Source organism: Tursiops truncatus, chromosome 1, assembly GCF_011762595.2.
Source record: "Tursiops truncatus isolate mTurTru1 chromosome 1, mTurTru1.mat.Y, whole genome shotgun sequence".
NCBI classification, from domain to species: domain Eukaryota; kingdom Metazoa; phylum Chordata; class Mammalia; order Artiodactyla; family Delphinidae; genus Tursiops; species Tursiops truncatus.
Window position 1 is genome coordinate 128304510 of NC_047034.1, and position 20293 is coordinate 128324802.

Below are 20293 nucleotides of genomic sequence, written 5' to 3' on the forward strand. Positions count from 1 at the left end.
AGGGGCCACTGAAAATGTCTCTCTGACAAGAGACATTGCTCAACATCTTCCCCACGCTGGAGGTGAAGGCAGGAGGAGGGGGTAGAGCTCTGCCATCAATCCCCTGCCCCAGTCCCCCTCCCCATGGTGAATCAGACTCTGCTAAGCTGACAGCTTGGAGCTCCTAAGGTTACCTGAATATTTCGGTGTGTTAGGGGAAAATGCCAGGGTTTCAAGATGGCCCATGTGCCAGCCTGATGGGCCCTCAGCCAGCACCTTCTTCCCACTCCAGCCACAAGAAGAGCCAAGCTCCTGGCTGGCTGGGGCCTGCTTGGGCCCTTGGGTGGGAGGTAGCCTTTCACCCCCAGCACCCCTCCCCACTCCCCGCCAGGAATTTTTGGTGTCCCCTGTCTCATGTGGTATGAGATGCTGCTGAGGCCTAGTCGTGGCTCTGAGGCAGACAGTGAGGGGTGGCAGGCAAAGGTCCAAGGACCGTGGCTGGGGGCAGTCCCGGCACCTGCAGCTCTGGGCTGCCCCTACTTTTATGTTTATTTCCAGACTGTGGACCCCCGCAGGGAGGGTTGGGTAGGGCACGGTGATGGCAGCCTCATCCCTGTAATAGGAGAAGAGGGCAAGAAGGGAGAGACAAAGAGTCATGAGGACAGGGACAGGACTGAGTGAGAACCAGACAGGAACTTGCCCTAAAGTTTGCCAGCTGTGGCCCACTTGAAACAGAGCTCTGCTTCCAAGGGGACCCCTCAGGTCAGCCCAGCTGGGTGACCACCCAGGGCATAGGCAGGCCAGACTGAACCTGGGCCCACAGCATTAAATAACATTGACAGAGGAGGACTAGTTGAGGACAGGGCATGGTGAGTGTTCAGGGTGTGATGCTGCCAGTGCCCAGCCATCAGAAGGGGAAGCAGCGCTCCTTGTAGTGACCCACGTGGTCCAGGTTGGGTAGGCAGGCATACTGGCTCGGGGCAGGAGTACCAGAGGCTCCTCCTCCAGGGCGGAATGTGGTCCTGGATCATCTCCTTGTTCACAAAGCCTGAGCTGTAGTCCCAGGCTTCAGGGACTTTGTCTACCATGTACCAGAGCTTGAAGAAAGTGGAATGTTCGTTCCTGCAGCTCCAGCTGCAGCAAAATGTCCTTCTTGGTCTGATTAGCAAAGAGCAGTTGGCACACGGTGTCATCCAAGTCCCTCATGATGGCACGGATCACCTGTAGCATCCAAGTGATGCTTGTTCCTCCTGTGATCATGTGAACAGACTTCACTTCTTGATGGGATTGGATTTCTTGTCTGGACAGATGGCAAACTTTCCTTGGCCCTGGTAGACTAGCAGCCAGGTTGGGCCCTGGAACTCAATGATGTCTCCAATCTTCTTGTTTTCCAGGTATGGGGACATCTTTACTTCCAGTGGGAAACTTGGGCTGGGTGTCTTTGAAGTAAACCTTGATGACCAGGTCCACTAAAGCCCTTTCATCATGGCTGGAGATGGTGTAGGGCTCAATGGTAAGATTTTAGTGGATTTGAGCTGAAAAGTAGATGTGATGGCCTATGAGGAGGCCCAAGATGTAATGGGGCTGTAAGTGGAACCACTGGGTGTTACGGCGGATGATCTCCTCAACGATAAGCCACAGTGAGAACTTGATGTCCAGGCTTTCAAAGGTAATGGCTGGGGCCCAGTGCTGGATAGCAGGGCTATAGAGGAACCAAGCTGGGGAGAGCACCGTGTGGCCCAGTGTGCTCAGCTGGGCCCTGTGGTGGTGGCTACTGCCCCAGCCAAGAAAGTTGGGCTGCCTCTTTTCACTTTCTTATTAATATCTTTTGACGCACAAAAGTTTTCAATTTTGATGAAACCCAGTTTATCTTTTTTTTTTTTTTTGGCTGTTTTGGGTCTTTGTTGCTGTCTCTAGTTGTGGCGAGCGGGGGCCACTCTTCATTGTGGTGCACAGGCTTTTCATTGCAGTGGCTTCTCTCGTTGCAGAGCACGGGCTCTAGGCGCGCGGGCTTCAGTAGTTGCTGCACGTGGGCTCAGTAGTTGTGGCTCACGGGCTCTAGAGCTCAGGCTCAGTAGTTGTGGCGCACGGGCTTAGTTGCTCTGTGGCATGTGGGATCTTCCTGGACCAGGGCTCGAACCTGTGTCTGCTGCATTGGCAGGCAGACTCCTAAACACTGTGCCACCAGGGAAGTCGTTATATTTTTTTTTTTTTTTTTGGTAATTGTTCATGCTTTGGTGTCATATCTAAGAATCCATTGCTAAACCAAACGTCACCAAGATTTACCCCTATGCTTTCTTTCAAGAGTTTTATGGTTCCATTTTGAGCTAATATTTGTATATGATGTGAGATAAGGCTCCAACTTCATTCTTTTGCATGTGGAAATCCAGTTGTTCCAGAACCATTTGTTGAAGAGACTAATATTTCCCCATTGAATGAAAATAGTACTCTTCTGGAAAATCAATTGGCCATAGATGTATGGGTTTAATTTCTGGACTCTCAATTCCCTTTCATTGGTCTATGTGTCTATCCTTATGCCAGTGTCACAGTGTTTAGATTACTGTAGCTTTGTAGTAAGTTTTGAAATCAGTTGTGAGTCCTCCAACTTTGACCTTCCTTTTTAAGATTATTTTGGCTATTTGGAGCCTCTTGCAATCCCATATGAATTTGAGGATGGGTTTTTTTCATTTCTGAAAAAAAGGTTGCTAGAATATTGATAGAGATTGTGTTGAATCTGTAAATCACTTTGGGTAGTATTGCCATCTTAACAATTTGAAGTCTTCTAATCCATTAACATGGATGTTATCCCATTTAGTTAGGTCTTCCTTAATTTCTTTCACAGATGTTTTAGAGTTTTCAGTGTACAATATTTCACCTCCTTGGTTAAATTTATTCTTGGGTATTTTATACTTTTTGATGCTATTTGAATACTAGTGGAATTGCTTTCTTTATTTCCTTTTTGAATTGTTCATTGCTGGTGTATTGAAACACAACTGATTTTTGTGTGTTGATTTTGTGACCTGCAACCCTGCTGAATTTTTTTATTAGCTCTAGTAGCTTTCTTGTGGATTCTTTGGAATTGTCTGTATGTAGAATCATGACATATGTGAATAGAGATATTTTACTTCTTTCTCTCCAATTTGTTTCCCATTTATTTATTTTTCTTACCTACTTCCTCTAGCTAGAACTAGTGTTGAATAGCACTATTCAACTAGTGTTAAATAGCAGTGATGCAAGTAGGCATCCTTGTCTTGTTCCTACTCTTAGGGGGAAAGCTTTCAGTCTTTTACTATTATGACGTTAGCTGTGGGTTTTTCATAAATGACCTTTATCATGTTGGAGAAGTTCCCTTTTATTCCTAGTTTTCTGAATGTTTGTATCATGAAAGGTTGTTGGATGTTGTCAAATGCGTTTTCTGTGACAACTGAGATGATAATTTTTGTTTACATTTGTTCTATTAATGTGGTTTACTACATTGATTAATTTCCTTATGTTGAACCACTCTTGCATTCCTGAGATAAATCCCACCTGATCATGGTGTATAATCCTTTTAATATGCTGTTGGATTTGGTTTGCTACTATTTTGTTCAGGATTTTTGCATCTAGAAAGGATATTGACCTGTAATTTTCTTTTCTTGTGATGTCTTTATTGCCTTTGATATCAGTGTAATGCTAGCCTTACAGAATGAGTTGGTAAGTGTTCCCTCCATCATGGTTAACTGCATCAACTTTGGAGGCAGATGGTGTCAGTTTTAATCCTGCTTTTGCCACCAAAAAGTTTGTAATAAGTTTTTCATTATTTATCCTCTCTAAACTTCAGTTTCCCATCTATAAAATAGGTGTGTTGGGAGTATTAATTGGGATCATTCATTGTAAAGCCAGTGGTGTGCTGGTAAAGGTTTAAAAATCAGCTCTCAGGGGACTTCCCTGGCAGTCCACTGGTTACGACTCCACGCTCCCAATGCAGGGGGCACAGGTTCCCACATGTTGTTCCCCTGGTCGGGGAACTAAGATCCCACATGTTGTGCGATGCAGCCAAAAAAAAAGAATCAGCTCTTAGAGAAAGTGGGAGTGGGAAACCCTGATCTGTAGTGTTTGCCTATTTCCATGGTGTAAATACTCCTGGCTGATTTAAAGATACCATTGTGAAGTCATCTAAGGTGTAGAGGAGAAGAAATGTACACAGTATGCTCTCATGAGCCAGTGGGAGCTGACTCCAGTACATCACTTTTTTAAAAAAGTATGAAGCACAGAATAAATGATCAATCATGAAATATTATCACTTCAGTTGCCTTTAACAAAAAGCATAAAATAAAATGAAAATAGAATGATTCCTGAAAAGTCAAGATATAAATCTCCCTTTCTATTGCCTTATGTTCTAAAATAATTTATATTCTAGGTACTTTGAAATGTTATCTTCAGATGGTCTGTCCTCTGTTGGGATCACACTGCATATCCCCTTACTATCTCTAGATCTTGTGTATCATTATTTACAGTGAACATAATCACAGGGCAGATGGTCTCTGTCCACAAGTCTGTCTGCCCTGCTGGCAATTGACCGCACCTGGAAAAACTTGTTACTCCTAATTGCTTAGCCATGTTAACCTTGAAGGCTGCTGGAAAACTTAGAGGCATCATCCTGCCTTGGCTCCCTGGTAACTAAGGTGTTCTGCCTGATACTGGTCTTGACAGCAGTCACCATGTGCTCATGCTTCCCCTAGAAGGCATAGATTGCCCAACCACCTCATCAGGCAAACAATTCTGCCAATGTCATGTCCTCTAGACTTCTGCTCAGACCCAGGCTTAGGAACATTTATGAAGCAAAGACTGTCTTGCCCTGTTCCCTGGGTACCTTTTCCCAATTCTTTTACCAAGTCACTGTTGTCCCATGTTCCTTATCCACCCATCTATCCATCCATCATCCATCCAACTAAGACTTACAGAATGCCTAATGGCTGCAAATACAAAGATGGTATATGGTCTCCATTGTCCAGAAACTCACCGCCTGGGATGGGGTAGGGTAGAGTGGAGACAGATATGCAAACAAATAGAATATACTGTGATAAGGGAAAGTACAAAAGTATATGCAAAGTACTCTGGGAAACTAAAGGAGGAATTCTGCTTGCCTCTGGAAGTTAAGGAGGTTTTCGCAGAGTGTGTACAGGTAACCATAGTGTAAAGCAGAGGCTTGGGGTCCGATATGGTAGACTTTGTGTGCCTGACTGTGCCATTGAACCTGATCCTTCAGCAACAGGGAGCCTTTCTTTTCTTTCCTTTTTTTTTAATTGCCCGGCATCTTAGAACTTCAAGGCTATGCTCCCTGTTAATAATAAAAAAAATAACCAACTTTTTAAGGGCTTATAATGTGCCAGATATTGTACTAAGTGCTTTAAAATCATTATTTAACTTAATCTTCACAACAGCCTTGGAAAATAGAAATTATTATCATCCCCACTTTACAGATGAGAAAAATGAAATTTAAAACTCTAAGTCACATAACTAGGAATGGGTAGAACTAAAACCTAGCTCTAATTCAGTGCTGAGTCTGTGCTCTTAGAAACACAAGCCAGCTGGACTTGGTATAGTTGAGGGCCTGGGAAGAGTGGTCCCATCTCCCCACACCAGCCTCCCAAAACTTCCTCCCATTTTACAGTGCTCATATGTTAAACCCTCTTACCACCTACCTGGGCCGATAGCAATTATCTGAAAGTACCTTGTTTAGGAGGCAGTGGTAGTTAATGTGGAGAAGGACTTCGAAGGATGTTGACAGCAGTGTGAATTTACTTCCAAGAACTGCGGTTGCTGTCGGCCGACGTTGAGTTAGTGATTAATATGCTCTTGTGTGATTCAGCTAATGTCCCTCCCAAATAATGTGTTAACCCAGTGAAAAAAGCACATGTCCAACTAAGCTGAATGTCAGACCTCTGTGTCAACTCCCATTTTACATTCTGTAGAAGGAAAAGCAGTCCCACTTAACACTGCTTACCAGGTATTATATATATATATAAAATTAATTACATTATTAATTATATATAATTAATTATACAGATATAGAATTTAATTTAATGTTGACATCGACATCAACTCCGTGAGATTGTGTGTGTGCAGATAAGTAACCTGAAGCTCAGAAAGGTGAAACCACCTGTTCAAGCTCATGGAGTCAACTTCTTTCTACTACTCCAGGACCCTAACTATTGGGGTGGTCTTGTTTAGTTTATATCATAGTGAATAACCACTCTTCTTTTTAATACAGAAACGTTATTTATTTTTAGAGATGTCTCTAAAGAGCATTATTATTTTAGGGATGGGGGTAGTGGAAAGAATGGGCACTTTGAAGCTAGATATTCCTGGGTTAGAATTCTAGTTCCTGCTCTGTAGTGGTGTGACTTTTGGTAAATTCCCTAATCTTACCTCAAAAGATGATTGTGAGAATTGAAGCCAGGTGGCTGGTCCCTAGGGGTACTTCAATACACGTTAGTCCTTTTCAGCTGCTGGTTGGTGTAACATGAATGAGCATCCCCAGACAACTCAAGCAAATTGGTTAAATAATCAATATATTCTTAGAGTTTATTTTAATTAAAGAAAAAAAAACCTCCTACCAGGTGGCCTTTTGGGGGGAAATTTAGGGACGGTAGTGTCAAACGAGGCAAATCATACAGCTCCCGCAGGTTGAGACTCAACAGACCCACCAGTGAGGCCCATTATACCCATGAGAGTTCTGGGGAGGAACAGGAAAAGCTGCTGTGTTGAAGCTGCAAAAAATCTGGTCCGGGAGACAAAGCACACAGACAGATAGAAAGAGAAATAACCATAGAAGGCAACAGAGGGCAAGAGTCCAAGGAGTGATGCAGGCAATCAATACTGCATGAATTTGGAAGAGAGAGAGAGACCGCTTAGAAGGGGCCAAGAAACCTTTCCTGACCTGTCTCCTGCACTCCATCCTCCTTCTGTCCCTCCGTAGTACTTCAGGTTTCTCTTAGAGTCTCCAGTGCACTTAGCTCTTCGTAACAAGGTGGAGAAACTTTCACTGTCTATTAATAGCTGGTGCCAGAATTCCTCTTGGGGATGGAAGCATCTAGGTTTGGAAAATTCGGTGTAATGGAATAGGCTGGGGAGTGCTGGAGGCACAAAGCTGAGACCCAAGGACCTGGCTGTTGGAGGAGGGGCGACTTACTGTGTTAAGACAGGGAGAATTTGAGATGCGTGGGGCCAATCTGGGATGGAGTGAGCGAGGAAAAGAGAGGAGAGAAGGCAGAGGGAAAGGGAAGAGAGCAGCCAGCAGCGCAGCAAAGCTGTGATTCCTCCCCACAATTACCTACATCTCCAGCGATTGCTACTAAACCTAGGCAGCTTTGTAGGAGTGCCTTTGATGGGAAAACCAGGAAGAGGCCAGGTTTCGTTTCAACACTGCAGAACACATTAGACGTGGGGCGGTGGAAGTTACCCAGCTCTTGAAAGGGCTCTATACTTCTGCAGGCCAGGTAAAGGCTGGGGGTTCAAACCTAGTTTACCCAGATCTTTGAGAGGCAGACTTCTGATTTATCTCTCCAATTCCTTTCTCTTTTCTTCTTTGACTTTTCTTCCCCTCCGAACTTACAGTACCTGACACATAGTAGGCACTCCATAAATATCTGTTGTGCTGAATCAAAAATATGATACCTGGTTTCTGCTGTCATGGTACCTAAAATTGAGTGAAGACAACACAAACGCATTTCACACATAAAATTAAATCTAATCTTAACAATTCTGAGAAGGCTATAGGTACCCATTAAATAGGCTTAACACTTCTCTCTCTGTTTTTCAGTATCCTTCAAGGTTTTGCTTACATTTCATCTTCCAGGAAGCCTACCAGGATTTTCAGTGATGTGTCCTGTCTCTGAAATCTTATGACATTTCCTACCTGTATCAGCAAATTTGACACTTGATCACTTATTTTTTGACGGATGTCTTTCCTTTTTCACTACATACTACAGTCCCTGAGGGCAGGAAGCATGCCGCCCTTGGACAGAGGCGGCCACGCTCAGTGGCCTGAGCGTGAGTACATATAGTACCTTAATGCACATGGCTGTTCAGTTGATCGTTACTGATCATATGTGTCCTGCATCATATTCTCAGAAACTTGAGAACTTAGTGTGTACTTGGCAAATATTAGTACTGATTAACTATTTGCTGAATTGAGTTGAATTGTTGGGTAGCATAGACCTCTGAGATTATAAGATTCCTAGATATCATTCTTGTACCAAAGAAACGGAAAATTAGAAATTAGGAAGGAATCAAATCTAATTCTTGTTAAGCTGTAATTTATCTTCCTATTGCTTTTGGGCATATAATTTAGGCTTTCCACTTCAAATGCAAATCTGATTTCTTGGCCAGTAAATTTTGTATGGCTACTGTGAGGTTAAGAAATAAATATGCATAGCATTTTGAGGCTGGCAGGCAGCAGAAGATCATGTGATCTAACCCAGGCGAAATGTGAGTTCAGAGAGGTTAAATAGACTGCCTTATGCTCTGTAGTCTGTTGTAGAGCTTACTTGCTTTCAAGTTTCCTGCTTTCTGTTCCAGTGGTCTTTCCAGGGCACTAAGCTTAGTTGTTAGAATAGCATTTCTTCAAAGTGTATTCATTATTAATGCAGTATACTAAGTCCCTGGGGTAGAATAAGCCTCATTATTATAGCTAGTAAGTCAGTCTAAAGCAATCTGATATTCCTGTAAAACTGAATAAATTTTGTAGTAAAGTATCCTTGGGCTCACTGCCTTCTGAGGTGGCCATCATCTCATTTGTCCTATATTAAAAAAAAATCCATAAATGAGCCCTTCTGTGTTAACATTCATTATAGCTTAGCTTTATTGATTCTGTTATAGTGCTGTTAATTACAGGAACCACAGAAATCTTCAATTAGGTTAAAGCCATAATAAATAAGATTAGTAATACTTATTCTGCTCCGTATATTGAGTGTTTTTATGATAAACTGATGTTTATCTTTTCAGATATTACTACATTAACATCTTATAAAATAATTATATGAGATATTTTAATTTTTTTAGACAAAAAAATTTGAGTATCTTCTAATAACTAGTGATGTTAACTATCATTATTAATCCTCGTGACAACCCTATGAAGTGGACATTATGGTTATCTTCACTTACAGATGAAGAAATCAAAGCTTATAGAAATTCAGTGTCTTGCCCAAGATCCCACAAGAGGGGAAGCCAAGATTAAATGAGATGATATATATGTACCTAGCACAGTGCTGAGCAGATAGTGTAGTGAATAAATACAAGTGGAAGAGTCAGTGTGAAGTGAAAATAAGTGAAAGCAAAGATGAAACTGTTGTGAGGATAGTATATGAAGTATGTGTTATAAGTTCCTATACATTATACATATATGACTAATATTTGATTCTGAGCTTCCTAACAATCAAAGGGAGAAACGTAATCAGTTACATAAGGGATAAGTAACCTTGCTTAAGAGAAGTATATACTCAGCCATAAAAAGGAATGAAATTGTGTCATTTGCAGACATATGGGTGGACCTAGAGACTGTCATACAGAGTGAAGTAAGTCAGAGAAAAACAAATATAGTATATTAACACATATATATGGAATCTAGAAAAATGGCATAGATGATCTTATTTGCAAAGCAGAAATAGAGACACAGACGTAGAGAACAAACATATGGACACCAAGGGGGGAAAAGGGGATGGGATGAATTGGGAGGTTGGGATTGACATACATACACTACTACGTATAAAACAGATAACTAATGAGAACCTACTGTATAGCACAGGGAACTCTACTCCATGCTCTGTGGTGACCTAAATGGGAAGGAAATCCAAAAAAGAGGGGTTATATGTATATGTATGGCTGATTCACTTTGCTGTACAGCAGAAACTGACACAGCAGCGTAAATCAACTATACTCCAATTTAAAAAAAGAGAGAGAAGATAAATATTTCTGGAGCTCAGACCTAAGGGTCCTTTTTCAAGACAGAGGATTTACTTTAGCGGGGACCTTAGAGGTTGAGACAAAGTCACTATGGGATGCTGTTAGAAGCCTGGAGAAAGTGATGGCCAAGCCTGAGTGAAGTGGAGAAGCCTGAGTTGCCCTGGCAGGAGGCAGAGGAAGGATTAAGAAGTTGGAGGGGCGTACTAGAAGGGAAATGTTATGGAAGACCCACCAGAGCATTATGTTCCATGGGAGGCCTGAAGGACACAACATTCACCTAAACCATTAAGAATGGCTGAGTAATATTTCATTCTGTATATATACCACATCTTCTTTATCCATTCATCTGCTGATGGACATTGTCATACTTGTTTCTTGATGGAATTATACTAATACATGCTCCTCAGCTAGTAACTAGCTAATTAAGGGCCATCCATGCACTGTAATGTGGTTGGAATAGTGAGTTTGTATACACCTTCTTACCTAACCTTCATAATCATTTATTGAGGTAAATGGGCTGGGTAATATTATTCCAATTTTACATGTGAGGAAACTAAGGATTATTTTAGGAACTTGCCTGGGGCACACAGCTAGGAAGTGGCAGAGCTGAGGTGAAGTTCAAACTTAGGTTCACATTTACTCCAAAGTCAAATTTACGACTAGGCCATGGGACAGTTGGGCTGAGGGCAGAGATATCATCTTATGAGAGTCGAAGTATCTGAGGAAGAAGGATCTCATGTCTTACAGGAGTGGGCTGAGACAGTTCAAATCAGATCAAGGTTTATCTCAAGCAATAATTTGAGGGCAGAATCAATACCGTATCAAATGTGTGATGCCTTGAGACATCAAAGTTCTATTCTAGACAGTATCCCCTCAGTAATTTTAGTCTGAAAAGGTTTTAAAGTGTGCATTCAGGGACTTCCCTGGTGGTCCAGTGGTTAAGACTCTGCGCTCCTGATGCAGGGGGCCAGGGTTCGATCCCTGGTCAGGGAGCTAGATCCCACATGCCATAACTAAAAAGATTCCACATCCTGCAACTAAGACCCGGGACAGCCAAATAAATAAATAAAGTGCACATTCATAAGCATAAATATGATTCATTTGCTTTCATCTTTTTTCTTTCATTGAATTATACTTTCAGTAAATATCTATTTATCTTCTACTACATGTCATGCATGGTTCCTTCTAAGTAAAAAATTATATAGTTTCCTTCCTATTACATTTAATCAGACTCTTTTTCTTCCTTTCAGTCTATCCTTATGAGTAAGTATTTTCAGTGGTCTGCTGTATTCATGGTACTAAGCAGTGGAAAAGGATCTCTTAAAGTGTAATCATTTCACCATCATAGATGGAGCCTAACTCAGTGCATCAGAGGTCATATAGAAGATCTGTCCAGTTACCATCTAGGTTTAGTTTCGAGGTAAAAGATTTAACATTTAATTTTACTTTTCCTTTTTTTGTAGGGTGGGATGAGGGAGAGGGATTGTTAAATGAAGGGCATACATTTATTGAATACTATATTTTCAACATAAAAGACAGTCTTGATTGTAAAAAAAATAGTACTTTAGACACTTCAGAACATCCACTGAAATTTTAGATGGTTTAAATATTGGATATTTAAAGTATTTAGCTATATAAAACCTAGAGTAATATAGAATGAACACATGCCATTTCCCTTTACTTTCTATCCCTTAAATCTTGTTTTTTTCTCAGCATGTATCACTACTGGCATTATTTTAATTATTTATTCATTTACTTGTTTTCAACTATGCTCCCCAACTAGGAACCTCTTCTGTATTATTTCACTGCTGTATTTGCAGGACAGAATAGTGCCTGGTACATAGTGGTACTCACCAAATATTTGTTGTATTCATTTATTTAACCTAAAAAGAGAGGATAATTTCCTAAAGAATCACAGATGATATCACAATGCGAACAGACAGACAACAAACCCAAAACCCACAGCAATTCAACATGCTTGACTACAAGAAAACGGAAAACTTTTACAAGCATAGTTTTTTAAAGAGCAAATAGTATGCTGAAAAAATACATATCAAAAGCATGACAGAAAAACTATTGCTATTTTAATTGAAGATCCTATTATTACAAATTGATAGAAGATACTGTAGTGGACAAAGAACAAAAACAGACTGTATTTCCCCTACCCACACCGGCACACACATTGGTAAATTAAAAGAAACACGAAAAACAGAAACTAGTGAGAAAGCATAGGGAAAATTATTAATCTCTTTAACAATCATGGAAATTCAAAATTAAAGCAACAAGGTATATATATATATATTTTTTGCAGTACGCGGGCCTCTCACTGTTGTGGCCTCGCCCGTTGCGGGGCACAGGCTCCAGACGCGCAGGCTCAGCGGCCATGGCTCACGGGCCCAGCCACTCCGCGGCATGTGGGATCTTCCCGGACCGGGGCACGAACCCATGTCCCCTGCATCGGCAGGCGGACTCTCAACCACTGCGCCACCAGTGAAGCCCAACAAGGTATATTTTTAAAACATTAAAGTTATAAACCATTTAAAATGTTAAAATGTCCATTGTTACAAAACCTAACATTGTGTACATTTTTTAGGGCAGTGTAAATTCATGGAAATTTCTTGGCAAGTGACTTGCCATTATGAATCTGTGAATCAAGACTCTAAAACTATGTAGTCTATTTGACTCAATATTTACATTTCTGTGAATCCCTCCTAAGGTATTATCTAAATATTATATATTTAATTATTATTTAGGTTATTTGCATGGAGAAAGTCATTAGTTATGAAACTTCTGTAGTAAGCATTTATAAGTAAAATGCTTATAAATTAAAATAAGTTTAAGGAAACATTTACAAAATTACATGTACACCATGATTATGCTTATATTAAAAATATCCCTAGTGAAAAAATAACTGCAAGAAAATCTGAGGTGATTTTGCCTCTCTTTTTTAGTTTCCAGAATTTTATGATTTGTACAGTGGTATTTTAGTTTAGTTTTGTTCGGTATACCTTTTTCTAAAAATATTTATTTATTATTTTATTTTGGCTGTGCTGAGTCTTAGTTGCAGCATGGGGGCTTCTTAGTTGTGGCATGTGGGATCTAGTTCCCTGACCAGGGATCGAACCTGGGCCCCCTGCATTGGGAGCGTGGAGCCTTACCCACTGCACCACCAGGGAAGTCTCTGGTATAACCTTTTTTTTTTTTTTTAATAAATTTATTTATTTATTTTTCACTGTGTTGGGTATTCGTTGCTGTGTACAAGCTTTCTTTAGTTGTGGTGAGTGGGGGCTACTCTTCGTTGTGGTACGCGGGCTTCTTATTGTCGTGGCTTCTCGCTGTGGAGCACGGGCTCTAGGCATGCAGGCTCAGTAGTAGTGGCACATGAGCTCAGTAGTTGTGGCACGTGGGCTCAGTAGTTGTGGCACGTGGGCTCAGTAGTTGTGGCTTGCGGGCTTTAGAGCTCAGGCTCAGTAGTTGTGGCGCACGGGCTTAGTTGCTCCGCGGCACGTGGGATCTTCCCAGGCCAGGGCTCGAACCCATGTCCTTTGCATTGGCAGGCAGATTCTTAACCACTGCGCCACCAGGGAAGCCCACTGGTATAACCTTTTAAAGGCAAACCTCAGTGTTTGAATCTATTTTCCCATTGTAATCTAGGAAACAGCTTTTGCAGAGAAAGACTGGTGAGCAGATGCTCTTTTGATGAAAATTTATGTGTGAAACCTATGTATGTATGATTGCTGGCTGGATGATTTTTTTTAAGAGAATTTCCTAATAAGAGGCTTCTACTTCATTATATTTAGTTTGGTTCAGTTTGGATGAATATTTGTAGCAGATTGTAGGTTTCTTGCTACACATGACATGTTAGAAGGAGATAGGTTTATTCCTCCTTTTACACTGTTCTCTCTCTCCTGTATATTCCCTATAGAGTAACCTTTAAAAGCTTTTCTATTTTCAAACATAAAATTGAATTCCTCGCCCAATTTAGTTGGTGGCATCCTTGGTCAACTCGTCGACTAATTTAGAGAATTTGGGAATCATGTGAAATTCCTTATTCTATCTCCTCAGGTTTTTGACAACTTCTCAGTATCCCCCCCTGGTCCACTGCCTTAGATGTTGGTCTCATCACTTGCAGTTTGAAGTTCTACTATGTTATATGATTAATCTCCTTGCCCTCCAATCCATCTTCCACATTATCCCTATATTAGTGGTTCTCAAAGGGGATGATTTTTGTCCCCCAAGGCATATTTGGCAATATCTAAAGACATTTTTGGTTGTCGTAAGTGGACCAGGTGGACTGGGGAGTTGAGGGGGAAGAGTGGAGGGTTGCTACTGGCATCTAGTAGTTAGAGGACAGAGATGTTGCTGAACATCCTACAGTGCACAGGACAGCAACCCTACCCCCCATAACAAAGAATTTTCTGGCCCCAAATATCAGTAGTGCTGAGGTTGAGAAACCCTGCCCTGGAGTGATTCTTCTCAAATAAAAATCTGCTTACATACCTCAAAAACACACTATTTATTTTGGGCAGAAGTTTTTGCATAAGGCCCTTCTTTTCTTATTCCCCAGTCACACAGCGTATACTTATTACTGCCTGAATGTGCCACTTTCTCCTTGGTTCCTGTAACCTACCTGCTACTTGTAGCTGCTTCTTTTATTTTCGGTTTCTTCAGGCTGGGTTTCATGGTTCTTCTCTTGATCACTTTTAGAAGAGCATGAATCATACTGAATGGTTGCTTATCTATCTCCTCCACTAAACTGTGAGCACCCAGAGGACAAGGAAACCATGCCCCATAGAATTAACAGAAACTGGTAACTAACAGAAATTCCTTAGCTTGTCTTAACAGCTTGCTAAAAGCCCCCTCTGCTTGTAGCCTGCCTTCACTGAGCAAGCCTTAATTATTTTGTTGCAAATTGCATACCCTCCAAGCTTCCCATAGCCTAAACAGTAAGATGTTTGCCCAAGTTGTTTTCCAGGAACTTGGGGTCAGCTGAGTTTAGTTTGAGCTCCAGCTGGCTAAGACTGGTTGGGACCACTGACCCTAAAACTGGGTCTGTGCAAGTGTTCCATAAATAACCTTTTGAAGTCAGAGGGCCAACAACTGTACCCTCAGATCATGCCAAGTGCCTCCATTTTTGAACGTGCAGGCCATGAAGAAGCATGTAATTCAGATACTCCTGTGCGGGACCTGATTATCTCACCTTTCCCCATGCCTAAGACCACACTGCTTCCTTATTTCTGAAATATCCCAAGCTCCTCCCCTTTGAGGAGGCAGATTTGAGATTTATTCTCCCATCTTCTTGCTTGGCTGCCTTGTGAATAAACCCTTTCTCTGCTGCACACCTTGGTGCCTCAGCATTTGGCTTGCTGAGCTTCCGACAAACAAACGTGGTTCAGTAACATCAGGAACTGGGTCTTGTTTTTGGAATCTTCAGGACCCAGTGCAATGCCTGGTATAGTGGAATGGATCTGAACTCAACCAAGGACCTCTGCTCATTCCATTTCATGAGCCCCGCAAAGCAACCAGATTTGTTCTCGGGCTTTTCTGACTTTCATTTTTCTGTACCCTTTGCCTTACCTGAAATACTGTTCTTTCATGTTTCAGTCTCCACTCATATCACTCCCACCTGTTCCTTAAGGCCCAGCTTGATTAAAAAAAAAAAATCACAATAACTTACTAAGTCCACCACTTGTGTCAGGCCTGGCATTACCTTAGTTCACTTTTGGCATAGTCTTTATGAGGAAGGTATTATCCCAATTTCACAGGTGAAGAAAATAATGCAAACAGCCTTGAGTGGCAGGTGAGGTAAGACATTTACTCAAACACCCACAAGGTAGGCAGCTGGACTGACCTTCCCCACTTGATTCTCTTTTCTTCTCTGTTATCTTTGCTGTTTCCTTCCAGAAGACACCCTAGAGATTGTTTAGTCTGCCCCTCAACTCTTTTTTTTTTTTGCCCCTCAACTCTTATGAGTAAACTGTGAACTGTTTAGGGCAGGGGTCCTCAAACATCCCTCCACACACACACAGCAGGAGGTGAGAGGCGAGTGAGTGAAGCTTCATCTGCGGCTCCCCATCGCTTGCATTACCGCCTGAACCATTCCCCCCTCCCCCCGCAAGTGGAAAAATTGTCTTCCACAAAACCGGTCCCTGGTGCCAAAAAGGTTGGGGTCCGCTGGTTTCGGGTAACACAGGTGGTTAATGGTGGGAGCCAGAACTAAACCCCAGAATTCCAGATTCGAATGCGCTTCTCACGCACCACGTACCACACCCAGCACTTGCTCCATGTGAAGTAAGCTGCCAGTAACTCTTCAAGTGTCCAGGAATCCTCCAGCAGGGTTGGTGGAGTCAGGGCACATGGGGAAGCCTCAGTGAGCAGTGAACCGAGCTGCAGAAATCTGATCACGCATAGCTTAGGCAGATTCTCATCCAAGGATTTCCGGGGAGAAGGCACTGGAGTATTTTAAGCATGGGGGTGAGTGGAACACATTTGAATTTTTAAAAGCTCACTTTGTAGAATTAATTGGAGACTGGATTGAATACAGAGTGACAACTTAAGAGATGTTTGTGGTCCTTCAGATGAGAGATGGTGGCTGCTAGGATCATGTTGTCGGAACACTTAGAGAAACAAATGGACTGGAGACATATTTAGGAAGTAAAATCACCATGATTTGGTCGTAGACTGCCTATGAGGTATGAATCTGGCTATAGTGTGACCTTAACTAAGATAATTAAGACTTGTTTCCTCAAAGATAAAAGGAAGATAAAACCTACTTTGAGGGATTATTAGTAAAAAATGAAAATCGCTGGACACACATTAGATATCAACAAATGTTTTTATTAGTATTTATAAGTTTTTAAAAAACTTCTAAGACCTTGAAATACAGAATGGGTTGGACGTGAAGTAACCTGTTAACGTTGGAAGGTTAATTTCTTAAGTTCCTATTACTCTCATGCTTCACAAGCTCATCTCTTGCTTGGTGGCAAAAAGGGGCAGAGGACTGTGAGAAATGCATCGCAGTGCACAAAGATATGGTGAAGGGCACTCCAAATTCGAGACGGGTAAACCTATGGCCAAATCCTGACAATTTCACTTTCTGCGCTCGCAGATCTCTCATTCTTGCATTGCTGTTTCTAGAATACGTGCTGAAAAGAAGCGAGTGAGGGCTGGGGGAGTGAGAGAAGCCGCATGGGGGCGGGGCGCGAAGGCTAGAGGCGCTGGGTCCTGCGCGGAGGCGGTGCCGCCGCCTCCGCCTTCACCGCGGTCCCCGCCCCCCTTTCCGGGGGCAGCCGCGCGTGACATCACGGGGAGGCGGGACCGGCCGCGCGGTGGTAGGCGGGGCCAGCCGCGGGGCGAGGCGGGAGGCGGTTAGCGCAGGCCGCGGCGGCCGTGGAGTAGCAAGCAGCCGCAGACTGCCGAGCCCAGCGCCCCAGCCCTGGTAGCCCACCCTGCGTCCCCTCCTCAGACCCCGGTGCGTGTACGCTGGGGCTCTGGGGGGCTGGCCGCTTAGGGAGCGGGCCGCCCGACCCTGACCCGCGCAGTGACCCGGAGCCCCCTGGCCCAGGCGCACACGGAAGTGGTGAGTGTCACCGACTGGAGGTAGAGAAGCCTGCGGCGCCCGGAGGCTAGGGGCGGGGAGCCGGGCACTGGCGGGAGGCGCGGCCGCCGCTCTGGGGCCTCGCGCGTCGCGCAGCCGGGGCCGCTCCTCGAGCGTGGCTCTGGACCTGGGGGCCGGGCCGGGGCGGGGTGGGGGCGAGCGGGCAAGGCGGGGGATTTCCAGCTGAGCGGAGACGGCCGGTGCCGGGAGGTCGGGGGCCGGGGGCCCCAGGCCCGAAGGGGAAAGGTTAAGGTTCGCTGCCCCCTCCCCCAGAGCGCACACCAAGTTTTCATCAACAAGCCTGGGACGCGCTGACATCCTGTTTATACCACCCTGAGATACAGGCGCGGGCTTGAGGTTTGACGTCCCTCGCTGTTGCACCGAGAACTTGACCGCCAGCTCTCTGACAGAATTGCCGGGGAGCGGAAGGAGGATTTTTCAGGCCTCAGGACGGATGCTGAGCGTCTTAGCCATTTGACTTCTTTGCCATCTCAGCGAGGGAAAGTTTCTGGGATTTGGGGCCCAGTTTGGGGCAGGGGGGCGTCTGGGGACTCAGGAGACGCCCCCTTTCCTTTTAGGTTCTGTTGGGACACTGGCCCCAGGTAGCGGGCGGAAAGTCTGAAAGACGCTCACTGGGCGAGATGGCCAGGGAAGAGGAACAGTGAGAGCGAGCCACTCGGGGAATTGCGAGCCCTGCTGTAAAGGGACTAGTAACCGAAACTGGGGCTGGTCTCTGGCTCCTTGTGTAACTCCTCAGACCCCATCCGCACGCCGTCGCCAAGCATCAGAGGGAGACGTCGCTTTAGCAGGACTAGTAAACACCCTCTCAGGTCACTCCCCTAGGTTCCAGGGATGTGGGCGCCTTGGATGTGTTTACCGAGGAACTTCTCTAGGGGACTAGATAAAGGGTATGATTATTGCCAGGTGTTTGTGCACATTTTTTTGTTTTTTTGATTGTATATTCTTTGCGAATTCTTGTGTGTCCATGGGAAAGAGGATCCCATCCTCCGTGCCACTTTTCTTAATACGTGGCTGTGAGCTGTCTTATGCCCCTGGTTGGATACATGCTGTTGACTTTTTTTTTTTTTTTTAAGAGTGCAGGGCTTTTTTCTCAGTGGCAGGAGTTTACAGCTGTATAAAATTGTTATTACTTTTTTGGGGGGAGGAAAGCATTAAAAACCTGACATAGTTAAGTGATGAGTATAATGCAGAAACAACTAGATGTGATCATGGAGTGTTTGATTGTTGGCTATTTTTTTTTTTCAGAAAAAAGATGTGAGTTATGGGCATTTACACAGTGGAAAAAATTTTTAAGATGAACATTTTATATTGATTACATTTTTGTTCCTCTCTTTCCGAAACTCCATTTTTGTTGTTTCTGCCTTTGCTTTGGGTGACTGATGTTTTTCAAGACCAGGCAATCGTTTTTATTGAAGGATCAATGTGTTCTTTTGTACTTTGTGGTGAAGGTTAATGGAGGCTACAAGGGTACCAGACACTTTGGGTACAATATGCATTGTAATATGGAGAAAATGTCTCCTATGTATAGATCCAGATCACATTTAAAGACGCAGGTACCTGCGTGATTGTGGACATTATGAATAGGAATAGTCACAATCTCTTTAACTTTGCATGTCATATTAACTAAGCACTTACACCGTATCTTAGTTTCTCTAAATAGCTACAAAAATGTATTTTTTTAATACTAGGATTGCAGTGTGACACTCCATGTTGAATAAAGCCAGTTTAGTTTCCCTATTCCACAGTATACTAATTGCTTATTATTATTGGGAAGTGATGATAGAGGGTGAATAAACTATACATACATAGACAAAATAATTCAAACATTTCCCGAAATATAACTACATTTCAATTTGTTGTAATTTAGTCAGTCTTAATAGCAATTTGGCTGATGTTCTATATGTACTTGTAATTATCTTTCTGATCAATTGGTATCTACCTTTTACAGATGTAAGTTGTTAAGGGGAATTAGCTTGCAAAATGTTTTCAATTCAAGCGTTTGCTAAAAAGCTGGTAGAAAGTAAGGAATTTTGAGGGCAAAGTTGCTTTTTCAGGAAGAGACTCATTAAATGGCATGAAGAAATTTAAGCTGAGTGCTTTTAAATGGGATAGTGAGGTCTGCCAGTTTAGATTCTGGGTTCACAAACACTAGTGGTTTCAACTACAGACCACAGATTCTAATAATGTTTTGAAGTTATCACTCAGTTTCTTCTGAGTAGCTGGAAGTAACACATATATTTGGACAGAAACCCAGCTGGAGCAGGTATTGAGAATGTATAGGTTTATACCCATTTTAATAGAGTGGACACTAAGGTACAACTGCATTAATAAGGTTTATTAACAAAGACCAAGGTCTGTTTTTCGACTCCTCTGTTAAGTGTTTCCTCCCCCCACACACATTATTTTATATATCTTTATTATGTATATACTTATGTTCTAATGAGGTCATATGCTTTTAGAAGATTTATCATCTGAGATGTGAGTATTTATTTACAAGGAAGTTTTTCTTGTTCATTTCCACATTTAAAAAAATTGTTTTAAGTGGATAGGGAGTTGATTAATTACTGAATCTTGCTGAGCAAGCAGCTTCTGATGGTCTGACTTATGGTGGTACAGTGTTCTGTGGAGCCTTATCATAGAATAAAGATGCCAGAAAGAACCTCGCAGATTCTTTTAGACCAGTGTTCCTCAGCTGGGTGTGATTGTGCACCCAAGGAGATATTTGAGGTTTATGGAGACATTTTTGATTGT

The 20293-nt window shown here is 42.8% G+C and overlaps 1 protein-coding gene, 1 non-coding gene and 1 pseudogene across 5 annotated transcripts in view; 2 read left to right on the plus strand and 1 right to left on the minus strand.

Annotated features, from left to right (window-relative positions):
* Positions 1–886: 886 nt before the first annotated feature.
* LOC109547323 (NADH-cytochrome b5 reductase 3 pseudogene) lies at positions 887–15521 on the minus strand (annotated as a pseudogene).
* On the plus strand, positions 10845–10917 carry TRNAR-CCU (transfer RNA arginine (anticodon CCU)). Its single transcript has one exon. It is a non-coding gene; the product is annotated as a tRNA-Arg (tRNA).
* A 1758-nt stretch (positions 15522–17279) lies between the features above and the next one.
* The window catches only part of JAK1 (Janus kinase 1), a 140063-nt gene continuing 137049 nt past the window's right edge, over positions 17280–20293 (plus strand). For all 4 annotated transcript variants that reach the window (XM_019919447.3, XM_019919446.3, XM_019919445.3 and 1 more), the window contains exon 1: positions 17280–17503. The gene's annotated coding sequence lies outside the window, so the exon portion shown is untranslated. The remainder of the gene's footprint in view (positions 17504–20293) is intronic.